General features: G+C 37.0%; 1 protein-coding gene across 3 annotated transcripts in view; it reads right to left on the bottom strand.

Moving 5' to 3' along the window:
- Positions 1–14,640, bottom strand: part of LOC128860443 (calcium-binding protein E63-1) — a 205,370-nt gene that overhangs the window by 132,241 nt on the left and 58,489 nt on the right. The window lies entirely within an intron of this gene.

The raw sequence follows: 14,640 nt of genomic DNA, 5'->3' as shown, positions 1-14,640 counted from the left end.
ATTTTGCTTTTTAATAACAATCTTCTTAGTGTATGCTTGTGGGAAAGAATGAAAACAAAGCCGCCAGTAATTGCGTTCACATTAAAAAACTTATGTACGTATGTGTGTGCGCATTTGTATCATTACAGACTCGCGCCAAACAATGTCATTTGCTACATTCAACTGCATGTAGGCGCGTGTTGGTCACTTTTCTCATGTTTCATGTTTCGCTTCCTCATTTTACTTTATCTTTTGTCAGCTATCAGTTTCATATCTTAGTTTTTATTTTCATTTTAAGGGGCTTTCCAGCCTAGCAAAAATAAAATATCATATTGTGGCTATCAGACAATCGTACAAATTAATTTCAATTTTTTTTAAGTCCGCGTTATTGTCACCGCACCCCTCCTAACCGAATATGGTAAGCTTTAGTGGGAGACACACATTTACACATAAAGACAAATACAGAGTGCTACAGGTAATTTTTTTTTTTTTTTGGAATTATATGTTATTCCGACCTTGACCACTTCTTCTCACTTAACAATTTGTTTATCAAAATACCGCAAACATTTCCAAATTTAGTGCTGTGTTATTTAAACTGTCAACTAATAATAAACAAATATGTCACGTATGCAGATAAGAAACCCACTTGTCAAAACCTGTAATCTAATCTAACCGCAAAAAGTGATAGTTTGTGGCTTTAGAGCAGATGTGGCACGCTCTTAAGCTCACGAGCGAAAAGAGCTATTGGTACAGAGGAAAGTAACATATCGCACTTGTTACGCTTTAACGTAACAAAATCTGAACATTTTCAGTAGAGACGAAAAACTGTTTCCGTAAATATTAATAATATAGGTATTACAAGGAAAAAAATATGTAATTGCACGAAAATATCATTAAAAACAATATAACGGTTGTTTCATTCTTATTTGTTTAGTAGTTGCGCTAAAACAACAAATTTTTGAGTTGTTACTCTTTTCCTTTTCTTTACGCTTTAACGTAACAAGTGCGATATGTTATGTTTATGCGGCCGCTGTAGCCGAACGAGTGGGTGCATAACTACCAATCAGAAGTGCACAGGTTCAAGTTTCTGTGCTTGAAGCAAAATATGATAAACAAATTTTCTAATAATTTTAAGATTTAAGACAAGTGCTTTTTGAAAAATAACAGAATGGCGGGTTTTTTGAAAAATAGTACGTTTTTCGGATGGGAATCAGACTGTATGTAGTATGGAAAATTAGGGCTGAAAAGAAATGAAAGTAGCACCTGCCAAAATGAAAAGTGTTTATCGCCCGTTCAGTGTACAGTGATGAGGTCCATTTTTGGCAAATGACTACGTCAATAAGCAAACTTGCCGTATTTGAGCTGAAGTGCAAACCGAAGCCATTTAAGAACACGCATCACATCCTGGGCTGGAGAAATCAATTCTTCAAAGACGCCAATGGTGCCAATGTAACAGTAAATGGCGAACGCTTTTGTGCCATTATAAACGACATTTTAGTGCCCGTAAGCCCCACAACATTTAGTTCTAACAAGATGGCATTAGTTACCATACAGTCCATGGAACAAAGGATTTACTGCGTCGTCGTTTCGATGAGTAATTTATTTCTCGTTTGAATCAGCGGATGGTAACCAAGTTCGTGTGATATCACATCTTTGGACTTTCATTTGTAAGGGTTTGTACAGTCTAAATTCTTCGTGGATAAATCAGTTTCGATTGAGGTATTACAAGCCAACATTACTAAAGTTATTCAAGAAATACCGACCGAAGTACTCCAGCGAGTCACGAGTCTTTCAAAATTGGTGTTAACGGATAGCGAATTACGACAGAGTTATATAAAATGTTCTATTGTATGAGTGTATATGCATTTTTTATGAGTTGATGTTGCTATACACGTCTCCCTTAGCTCTATATGGGTAGATGATATACTAACTTTTATCTTCGGCCTAGAGTAGAAAGGATGTTACACGGCTTGGCTTGAGTTAAGAAGTAATTAGTACGAACCGAAAAGATTTTTGTTTCAACGAATTTACTCTGCTTAGATCGATTAGCCCCACTATTTGTTTCATCCGCAATTCTAGTTCGTAATCGCGCACTGATTCTCACTCATATTAGCCCTTTGCACTCGAGCGACGCTGCTGCTGCACCCGAGTGAATTGAATTCTTAAATCGTACTTAATACTTGAAAATCTACATAATACTTGAAGAGCCAAAAAGGGACTGGAAGGTTTGCTCTGACCGTAACACGCCAGGAGGAAGGCGGGGAATTTCGTATTACTGTGATGCGTGGCCTTATAAACCTATGATGCGTCTTGGCTATTGTTTCACCAAAATATTTCACACCAAAACTAATTACAGAGTGTAATATTTATCACAGACATATAAATGAAGAAACGGTTAAAATTTTATTATTTTTAAACCCTTGTTTGTTTATAAATGTTTTTAAAGTGCCTGTAAAATGTTTCCCTAGTTTGGCCGAAATCGTAAGCGAAAGAGGTCTCGAGTGCAAAGGGTTAATATTTGTATTTGTTTTTGCATTTGAAATCACATTCGCATTCTCAATCGCATTCGTATTCGTTATGATTATTTGCACACACGCAACAATAAGCTTCGATCCTCGTCGTTCGTTCGGCTTTTGCTTTCTGAAGAGTTCGAGTTTTGTGGCCTTAAAGCATTAATTTTGCCTCCACCGAAGAAAAAAAAATTAATCTGGACCTTATTTTTTATTTGCTATTTTCGGCTGCATATTTACACATACACACAAATAAAGATTAAAACTAGTAATAAATACTTGTTACTCAAAGCCTCTGACTTTTTAATTTCCACGAAGTGTCGTTGAAAAACAAATCCAGGCGCCACAAAATACACAACACTATCTGAGTTGAGTGTGAAGAGTTGTTTATTTGCACTTTTATTTAGTGCACAGGTACATACGAAAATGAGATACATATAAAAAGGGTCTTACAAAAGTGACGTGTAGATGCTAGTAGTGAATTTTTCCTAGACGGTACCTTTTTGTATGTAATTTTTGACATTTTTCAAGTAAACAGATGCACAATACATTACACGATAAAACAAAACTTTAAAATTATTGAAACTTATTATGAAAAAGGTCAACCTCTCGGGAATTCATGATTTTTTTGGTGGAAATAATCGTGCGAATGAGTCGATAATTCAAAGATTGATGAACAAATTTCAGTAGAAGTTTAGTATAATGCCTATCGCTTTGGAAAAAACGGTAAAAAGGGGGTGATAGAGGGGTGTATCCCCATCTTAAAACTGAAAACAGAACCTGCCGGAGGCTTATAGTTTTTAAGTAATTTAATGTTAAAGTTCTATAATTTAGCGAAAAGTTGGTGTTGCCATACACCTGAAATGAAAACGAAGTTCGCACGCAGGGATGTTCAGTGGAAGGTTCATTGTAAAACTGCAGTATTTTTTGCTGTAATTTAAAGTTGAGAAATAAATTTGAAAATAAAAACATACAACTCATTTAAACTTAAAAACAATGATATTAAGCGTATCACAAAAAATAATAAAGTAATTAAAATTAAATTAAATTAATTAACACAGTATTTTTGCGTGGAACTCTTTATCGCGTAGGCGGCCTTCGGCCGCGCTTCAAAAAAATAACCCTCATCAGTCCAACTCCAGCTACGCAATCCACAGTATTTTTGCGTAGAACTCCTTTTCGCGTGGGCGGCCTTCGGCCGCGCTTCAAAAAAATAACCCTCATCAGTCCAACTCCGGCTACGCAATCCACAGTATTTTTGCGTAGAACTCCTTTTCGCGTGAGCGGCCTTCGGCCGCGCTTCAAAAAAATAACCCTCATCAGTCCAACTCCGGCTACGCAATCCACAGTATTTTTGCGTAGAACTCCTTTTCGGGTGGGCGGCCTTCGGCCGCGCTTCAAAAAAATAACCCTCATCAGTCCAACTCCGGCTACGCAATCCACAGTATTTTTGCGTAGAACTCCTTTTCGCGTGGGCGGCCTTCGGCCGCGCTTCAAAAAAATAACCCTCATCAGTCCAACTCCAGCTACGCAATCCACAGTATTTTTGCGTAGAACTCCTTTTCGCGTGGGCGGCCTTCGGCCGCGCTTCAAAAAAATAACCCTCATCAGTCCAACTCCGGCTACGCAATCCACAGTATTTTTGCGTAGAACTCCTTTTCGCGTGAGCGGCCTTCGGCCGCGCTTCAAAAAAATAACCCTCATCAGTCCAACTCCGGCTACGCAATCCACAGTATTTTTGCGTAGAACTCCTTTTCGGGTGGGCGGCCTTCGGCCGCGCTTCAAAAAAATAACCCTCATCAGTCCAACTCCGGCTACGCAATCCACAGTATTTTTGCGTAGAACTCCTTTTTGCGTGGGCGGCCTTCGGCCGCGCTTCAAAAAAATAACCCTCATCAGTCCAACTCCGGCTACGCAATCCACAGTATTTTTGCGTAGAACTCCTTTTCGCGAGGGCGGCCTTCGGCCGCGCTTCAAAAAAATAACCCTCATTAGTCCAACTCCGGCTACGCAATGCACATCATTTTTGCGTAAAACTCCTTTCCGTGTTAAAACCATTGAACCCAAAATTAAAACATCATATGCATGTATGTAGTAAGCAGGCACAATAACCCCCATTCCCATCATTAACACTAAACTCAAGTACTTGATTTTTGTTTTCATTTGCAGGCATCCGGCAACACCATACTGTTGTAATTCCAATCTTCTTCTTGTTCGCGCTTAAAATTGGAATGTGATTGCATAGGCAAATGAATTTGCATTTAATTTTAATAGATATAATTAGAATATTAGCATAAAAATCGGTAAAAACACGTGTGTGAGTGTATATTTGGTGATTTATAGTGAAATGTTAAAAAATATAGAGTGTAATGTGGCAAATTATAGTGATGTTCCCAAGGGCATTTTGAATGTAAATAATTAAAAAATTATTATTTCCCGATTAATTTAAAGTTATAAAGAGTGTTCCTTAACACCTCACTAACATCTCCACCAAGTTTCATTAAAAAAAACATTATAGTTTGCCAGAAATTCCGAAATAGGCATTGTTCTAAATTCCAGCCCAAGAAACTGGCACTGTCGAGGGTAGAAAAAGGACTGATAAGCCAAAAACCGGACATTCGGTTGAGAGTATTTCTGTTGTAGCACAAAGTTTTGCTGAGCAACTCTCAACATCGATCTAGACATCCTAAACAATTAGGCATTTATGAAATGACTGTTTGGCGGATTTTAACGGTAAACGTGCTCCTGTTGGGCATTTAAATCATAGCGAAACTATTATTAGAGGTGGGATATTTCGGCTCCCAGCGAATTCGAGAGAATCCGCTGATGGGCTAACGTCACTTGGCGAATTTTCTGTGCTGATGATATATGACAAAAATCAACCAATGACACTTAGTTGCCGTCTGAATCTAATTTTATCATAACTTTGTAAGCTCCTATGTTAAAATGATTTTGGGCAATAAATGAAATGAAATGAAGAACGAGTGATCGGACGAGTGTGTGAATATATGTGAAATGTTGTGTAAATTTCGGCTAGCGATAAAATTGTGTTAGGGATATACGAAAAAAAAAAATCAATTGCTTCGTTGCTATATGAACAACGATTGATCGGGCGAGTGTGTAAATACATGCGAAATGATCGTGCAGAATTCGGTTTCCGAGTCCTCAAGGGGCGTGGCAGTTAAAGTTTCCCTCACAATTTTATTTTTCACCATAGTAAAAGAACAAACCTGGTAAATCATGATAGATTTCCATTATGTAAATAATATTTCACATATATTTGTAAAAGGTCGTTGTTCAAATAAAAATAGTCAACCCTGAAAGAATATAAATGATTAGATGTTTTTTTTACATTTAGATGCGTCTTTGATCGGTACTTATGCGGAGAAGCAACCCCTTTTGCAGAAGCTGTTGGGATTCTGCAGAGAAAGAGACTGTTGAACACTTTCTTTGCAAATGTCTGGTTCTGGCAGCTACGCGCTTGAGATTCCTTAGCACGCCCTTTGGGACGGCTTGAAGAAATTCTCCGGCCTAGATACCTTTTCTCTTCTCCACTACATCAACAGTACTGGGTGGCTGTAAAAGGTTTTCTCTTCTCTAAATTTTTTTTCGCAGTTAGTGGTCCACATTATGGTATCAAAATGGCACGTAAGTGCTACTTGTAGTTCACCTGGGCTACTCTTGCCATCTAACCTACCTAACCTACATACCTACGCGTCTTTTGAGCGACCCTTTACATATTTCGTCAGTTATTTACCTGCATTTTTATTTACGTACTTTTACAGTGATATCTAACTTTTTTATTAAATGGCAATATTTACTTTTGCACATACAATATGCAAATACATACATACCCTGCTGCTGGCAATTCAATAGAATCGTTCCTCAACTTAATTAAATTATTCATATCGCTCGCTGCTTAGATTGATAGAACGCTACTGATAGTAGTTAATTAGACATGATTGCAATTCATGGGAAGCTTTGGAAGTTAATCAAAGATGTGAAAATGAAATTTGTATTTAAAAGTGAACCCAGTGGTAATGCATACGTAGCTACTAAGCACACAATTTTTCTACTACATTTTCAAGTAGAAGCGTAAAAAGCCAGCGAAAAAATTTTGCACCTCAATATTTTCAACAGTTTTGATGGTTTTTTTAATATGTTTATTATATATTCATGATTGGCGCGTGCACCCTTTTTGGGTATTTGGCCGAACTCCTTGATGTTGTTCCACAAATGGAGGGACCTCCAGTTTCAAGTCAACTCCAAACGGCAGATATTTATTTGAGTAAAAAAAAATATTTATAAGTGATATAAGCTTTTCACAGAAGGCCGAGAAGATCTGAATGACAACAAAGTGAAGAAAATTGTTATGGAGAAGAGAGAAGTTGTTGAGGATGTCGGCATATCGGCTGACTCATGCCATGCAACCTTTTCGGAAATTTTGAGCATGAAGCGTGTGGCAACGAAGTTCGTTCCAAAACTGCTGAATTTTGACCAAAAACAACGTCGCCTGAGCGTCGCTCAGGAATTGTTGAATGACGTCAACGATAATCCCGATTTTCTTAAAAGGGTCTTAAGTGGTGACGTATCCTGGGCATACTCGTATGGTTAAGACATCGAATCCAATGCCCAATCGTCCCAATGTAAGAGTCCAGGAGGGCCAAGACCAAAACAGCACGTCACGTTTGATGAAATGTCAAGGTTTTACTTACAATTTTCTTCGATTACCATGGCTTAGTGCATCAGGAGTTCTTACCACGCGGTCTTACGGTAAATAAGGAGTATTCCTTGAAGGTATGCGTTGTTTGCGTGAAGTAACATGAAAAAATGCCCGGAATTGTGGAAAAAATGCATGGCTTTTGCATCTTGATAATGCACCTGCTCACTCATCTTTGCTTGTGAGAGGTTATTTAGCCAAAAATAACACCGTTATCATGCATTAGCCACCGTATTCAGTAGATTTGGCCCCCTACGAATTTTCCTCATCCCAAGATTGAAGACACCCATGAAAGGACTGGATTTTGCGACGATTGAGGAGATAAAAACCGAATCCTTGAGAAAGCTCAAGGATATACCGAAAATTGCATATCAGAACTGCTTCGATGATTAGAAAAACGCTGGCGCAAGTTTATTATATCTGAGGGGTACTACTTTAAAGGAGATAAAATAGAAATTGCTGAATAAATAAATATTTTTTGATAAAAACGAAAATTCACCTTACTTTTTGAACACACCTCGTATGCTTAACTTGAAGGTTTCGATAAAAAAAATTAAAATTTCGAATCACTGTTTGATCTAAAGACTGGCAAACTGAAGATGTAGGTATTATTGGGTAGAAAAATTATTTTGAAATTCTTTAAGGAATTACATATGTCCAACAGACCCAAAAATGCGCTAAAAGAATAAATGTTTTTAGAAGGAATAACAATTGAAATACTATTATTTAAACTTTAGTACTTAAACTTTATAAAAAAATGTATTTTAATTTTTCTTTACAAAAATTAGTATATAAAAAATCACGTGGCCCAAAGTGCAATGAAAAAAATGTGCTCGCTGGTCTGCATTGAAATGTTGTTGGATCTATAAAAAGTAAAACAAAATCTTTTAAAATAAAGTTGTAGTTCCGGTATGTCGAGCCGGATTTTTGAATTTCGAAAAGAAAAAATTTCAAAAAAAAGTATGCGTTTTGCGTCATAAATGTCACCCTTTAATTATGTTTCTAAATTTTTTTAATAGAAATGTTAAAAGTCAAATCTATAGAGAAAACCCTTTCGAATATTCAAAAAAAACCCGCATCAAAAAATATTAAAAACTGTATGAGTTATCATGCAGACCGTGCTGGAAAAAGTAGTTTCGAGAAAAACGAGTGTAAAGTTTGATGTACAGGAGCGCGCGGATCGCTTTCTACTTAGTTAATGGGTTGTAGAAGCTATCAGGTCAGTCCATAAGTTCGTGCGTTTTTCAAAGGTGGTTTTAAAATTAATAAAAACGATTTTTAAAATATTTATTACCAATAATATATTTCCCTTCATTATTTTCAATGTCTTCCCAACGTTTAGGCAAATCTTTAATTCCCTACTCAAGAAATTGTTGGTCTTTGGAGCTAAAATACGCTTCGATATCTCTTTTTATAGCTTCTTTTGAGGAGTAGTTCTTGTTACTCATGTGGGATTGAAGTCCACGGAAAAGGCGATAATCACTAGGTGCAATATCCGGAGAGTATGGTGGATGCGGCATTAGCTCCCATCCGAACTCGTTCAGCCTGCCTAATGTTTGCCTTGCGGTATGAGGTCTTCCGTTGGCGTGGTGAAACAAAACTTTGCGTCTATTCACTAAAGACGGTCGATTTTGGTTAGGTGCCTCATTCAGGTTTGATAGCTGATGGGTATAATAATCAGCAGTTATCGTCTGGTTTAGTTCCAGAAGTTCATAATAAACAATACCGGCCATATCCCACCAAATAGACAGGAGAATCTTCTTGGGGTGAAGGCCATCTCTAGGGGTCGGTTCTGGTGTTTCACCTATAACTAACCATTGGCGTTTGCGAAAAGGATTATTGTAAAGGACCCATTTTCCATCACCAGTAACGATACGGTTCAAAAAACGTTCATTTTCAAGAAGTTGCAGCAGCTGAGAACACACATTCATTCTCTGCTGAAGGTTGGCGACGAAAAGTCTATGCGGAATCCATTTTCCCACCTTTGAAACTCTTCCCAACTGAACCAGATGCCTGTGAACTGTTCCATGCGATGAATTTAACCTCTGAGCTATCATATCGACTGTCAAATTTGGCTCAGCTTCCACGAGTTCGAAGATTCCATTTTATTTTTTAACAACACGTGCTTCTATCCGCGATTAAAATCACTTGTTAAATGCACAATATATCAAAGAAAATATAAATACTTCCATTATATTCCGCGAATAATTTTTTGTATGCAAAAATGGAACAAAAGTGAAATTATGGGTAAAATACGCTCGAACTTATGGACTGACCTGATATATTATTGGGAATTCCCGCATGAAAATTTCACACTATATTCTACTATACTATACTTTCGAAATATCGAAAGAAAAAATAGATGTTTTGAAAATTCTGGACGTATGTAACCCCTTAAACGAGTATGCTGTGTTGTCCAGAAGTAATAGTATTTTTCTGATTTGCAACTCTATTTTTCGGCCGAATTCCATCATTGTGCCCTCACTACACGTTTTATTATTTTATTGCCAAGTTAAAGGAACTTGCCTCCACGGCATACCTCATTTTTTAAAGCTAAAGTTTTGTTTCGTAATGCTCTGAAGAAAAGGCCTGTCTCGCCAGCATTATATTGTAATGATATCATACCAAATGTACTGAATTAATTATGTTTTATCTGGAAAAGTTATGTTTGCCGGATGTTTGCCCGAACGGACAAATAGTTTTCCTCCTAAGCGTTAATAATTTAAATTTTCTCCTTCATACTAAGGCTTGATCGCCCCTCGTTTTATACGAGTACATATATATCCGCTATCACTGAACATAAATCACCGTGCAAAGTAAACTAAATGTGTGCATGAAAATGCATCACACTTTTTCCGGGAAGTCTCCTTTGTTTCCACTTTTTACATTTTGTTCGGCTGTAGAAGTTCACGTCCGCTCAACAGAGAACTTTGTTTGATTTGTTATGAAAAGAAATTTTAAAAGAAATTCGCGACTGGTCAGTGGAGGTTTTTGTGTAAATTTTTTGAAAAATAACTGTCTGCGTGTGCTTAAGAGAGAGTAATATCTTCCGAAATGTATACTCAAAACTTGGTATAGGATAATAATATCCACCCAAGAGAGATATCTGTGTAATAGAGGAGTCCGTTAGGAGAGGTTTCACTGTATATTTAACTGTATCATATTTCTACACAAATACGAAAAATGCCGAACAATGCTTGTGTGCATAGGCTCAAAATTAATCATTCGTTTTGGGTGATATTCTGAGAGATAAAAATCTTTATTTTGAACTTTACGCGGGCCACTGCTTGCCTATTTGTAAATATATTGCAGCTGTCTAGCCCACACGTGTCAAATATGATTGACGTACAATTCCATTCCACCACCTTGAGCATAAAAATATTAAATGGAAATGCCAATACGTACAGATGCAATTTATTATCGTATGAAGTGATCTTAAGGGGTTGTATACAGTTGGAAGGCCGAAAAAAGCGAATCTTCCAGAATGTTTTCTGAGAAAACTTTTAAATTTGTTGATCTAAAAATTTGTCCACATATTATTTTATCTTTTAACTGTACTTTAACACTTAGTATTAGTAAAACTATTTATTTAGAAAGGAGCTACAGCTGATCTCCGGGAGCTCCTCTCATACAAGACGTTTTGCGGTGACCACTATATCTCAGAACTGGATCCTCTGAAATTAAAAATCATTTTTTTTTATAAAGTGGCTCTTTCTCAAAAACAAAAAAATGATCTTTGAGCAAAATTTCGGCCTTAAATCGATTTTTTTTAATTATAACTGTATATAACCCCTTAATTCAAATAGTCCTTAGCTTCTATGATGACAAAATGAGGAATTTTTAAATAAAAAAATTTAATATGAACATTTAGTATTATTACTTTATTTAAATTAAATACTTTATAAAAATATGCTGAGTTGCATGCAGCATTAAATATGTATGATGAGGACGACACCTTGGAATTTATAACAAATTGAGTATAAAAATAAATGCGATAGTGGCTCGTGTCATTGATCTCAAACTGCTTTAGCACACAATTCACAATTAGCACAGAATATTGCAAAACTTAAACAGATTATTTCAAAGTACCAACCCGCAAATTATAGCAAAGCAGCAATTAGCCAATAATAAACCACATTATGTGGTAGTAAAATCCCATTTGCATGAGCAAATACCCTACCAGGAAATTTCTAGAGCCGAACTTGAGCGATTTTCGTGACGTCCGAAAGAAAGCCGATTTGCGATAATTTTCTTTTCCATATAGACATTTGCTGAACTTCACACAGGGATGCCATAAAAAGTCCCAGATGGCATTCATTAAATGGTAATGGATACATTTTATGCTGCTTTCATGAAAAAAAGTTCTACGCGTTTGCACGCAATTATAAAAAACAGAGTTGCAAAATATGTAATAATAAAAGTACAATAATAATTCAGAAAATATGCAACAGATTTATTTAAGAAATAATTAAGAATTAATCAATTAACTTAATTCTTAATTTTTTTCAATACACACATTTTTCTAACTTTTTTAAAACTCTTATTAGGCAACTCAATTTCAACCCATCTTCGGCTGGTGATCATCTATTGCTGTTTCAGTTCTTGTTATTGTACTAACAGCATAAAGGAACACCCATACATTTCTAGGAAAATGTGTTAAAGTGACAGTCCTTCATCAGACATATGTAAATCCGAGCCGATCCGATTACGTAGTAGAGTCTATTGTCCTTCAAACTGATTTACAATTAAAGAAAAGCCGATCACTGCTGAACAATAAATTCACTACTTCAAATTTTCCTACGAGGTATGCACACATTTTCGAAAATGTATGTCCCTCATTTATAATTGTTACCGCATGGCGTAACAAGGAACATCGAAAACCATGCACCAAATACCTACACATTCCTCATAGGTATGTGTGTGCGCTACGTTAAACGGGCTCACGGAATTCGCAAACGCATACGTTTTAAATATTTGCCGTGTAGACCTGAGTGCTACTTGCAGCGCTTGTGCATCGTTTCGTTTGCGGCATGCAATGCAGTGCTAAATTTAACACGTGACACCATAACTCTTGCGACAACCGACCAACAGATACAATCACTTGTTGACACACGCACCGGCCACATAAAGCTCAAATTTAGTGCAACATCTAAAAATTGTTTATAGCTCCGAATAGGCCCATAATCACAGCATGCTGCGTTCGGTCAGCATTCACAAACACATACGTACATACCACCTTGATCAAAAAGTTCCCCGAACAACCGCCAGGTGACGCTCTAATTCAATTGATTTGAGCTTTGGTTGTGTCTTTTGTTAGGTTGCCACACCTGTGATTAACGTTAATACCAAAATTTTATCGCCAATGCTTGCCAATTGTAAAGGTTACGCCATCTTAAGTAAATCAACCTCTATGCGTTTTTTTTTTCATTTTTTTATAGTTTTTAAAATGGTTTTGAATTTACAGCAACGAGTTTGTATTAAATTTTGGGTTAAACATGGATTCAAGGGTGCGGAAACTTTAGAAATGTTGGGAAACTGTTTCTGTAATGATACTCTAATGAAAACAACCGTTTACGAGGGGCATTAACGATTCCGAAATGTTCGTAAGTCCATCGAGGATGACGAACGTAGTAGCAGGGCGTCGACATCGAAAACTAATGAAAACATTAACAAAGCCAAAGAAAAGTTTGCACATCATCGCAAATTAACCATCAAACAGCTGGCGCCGGATTCAAACCGTTCAGGACATTGTTGTTGATCATTTGGGCTTCCTTTGTATTGCTGCAAAGTTGGTCGTTGGCCCCAAACGAACTGAATTTCATGCAAAAAAGGGGTCGCGTTGATATCGCCTAAGACATGATTTCCAAGGCTGAATCCGACGCAACATTCATCAAACTCAGCAGCATCATTACTGGAGATGAAACATGGGTTCATGACTACGACACGCAATCCAAACATCATCAGGTGACCCGGAGTGAGTGGAGAGCTACGAATGAACGCATAAACTAAGACCAAAACAGCCACGTCGTTTTCAGTCAAAAAAGAAAGTGATGTTCACGGTTTTTATGAATTACAACGGTATTGTACACCATGACTTTTTTCCAGAATGCCAGACAGCGAATAGCGACTATTATTTGGGAGATATGAGACGTTTACGAGCCACTCGTGGATTTTGCACCATGATAACGCACCGTCGCACAGTGCCATCAATATCCGTGAATTTTTGACTGCTTTATCGGTCTAAAAACTACTACGCGGAAGGCGTTTTAACAGCCGGAAGGAAGTAAGGGAAAACCCGAACACGGCTCTGACCGCTATACCGACAATAATTCCAGAAATGTTCAAATGATTCAAATGCTGGCATAAATGCATTGCAGTATATTTTCCAAACAGAGGTGTTATTTTGATATTCAAAGAAAAATGCTATTTTTTAATATAAATGATCGGATGTTTATTTCATTATAAATAAGAAGGTATGCCGTTAATAGTGGAAAATAACATCAGGCAGATGACCACCGCGACCACGCTTACAGGACAATATCCTTTTCATGAAATTTTCCATAACCGAATCGCAAAGTGACTGCCCTATGTCCTCGATAGCCTCACGAATTCAATCTTTGACATCTTTGAGGTCTTGAATCGACCCTGGGCTGTTGGGTAGACCTTCTCTTTCACGTGGTCCCAGAGAAAAAAGTCACAAGGTGTTGAGTCATAAGATATCGGTGGTCAATTGTGATCACTTCTCCGAGAGATAACACGGTCCGGAAACTTTTCCCGTAAAATATCAATAGATTCGTTGCTTATGTGGCACGTGACGCCGTCTTGTTGAAAATAAGCGTTGTCCAGATCAATACTATCCAATTCCGGCCATAAAAAATCGTTAATAATCTCTCGATAGCGCAATCCATTCACCAATAACACCTGTTATTGGAAAACCGTCTACTTTGAAGGCGATAATATCTCTTTGGTATTTTGAATTTTCTGAATATATGCCGGGAACTTTTTGATCAGGGTGGTACATTGAAATAGATAGTTGAAATATCTGGGCAAGTCGATGACAGCTACACAGCCATTCAAAGTGGTAAACAATCATTGATGTACTAGGAATATGCGTATCATCGACATTTACTTGCCGCAGAGATTTTATTTTTATTGCTCGCATTTTTACGACTGCGCAAATATAGCAGATAAAAGTAAAAATTTAGGAAATGTGTGCGCATAAGATGAATAAAACATAAAAGTCCGCAGCATAAAGAATAAGCACATAAAATACGCTAATTTTAGCCCAGCATTTCAAAGAAGAATGCATAAATAAAAATGACTACATAACCGAAAGTTATATTACCTTAATCGGTGTCGCATTACGTATTTCGTCATTATTAATTTCAACGATTTCAAATATATATAATTACATTTACAGTATCAGATGGC

This window comes from Anastrepha ludens, chromosome 4, assembly GCF_028408465.1.
Source record: "Anastrepha ludens isolate Willacy chromosome 4, idAnaLude1.1, whole genome shotgun sequence".
NCBI classification, from domain to species: Eukaryota; Metazoa; Arthropoda; class Insecta; order Diptera; family Tephritidae; genus Anastrepha; species Anastrepha ludens.
Note: the sequence above shows the minus strand (reverse complement) of the source record. Positions and strands in the feature narration are given on the sequence as shown.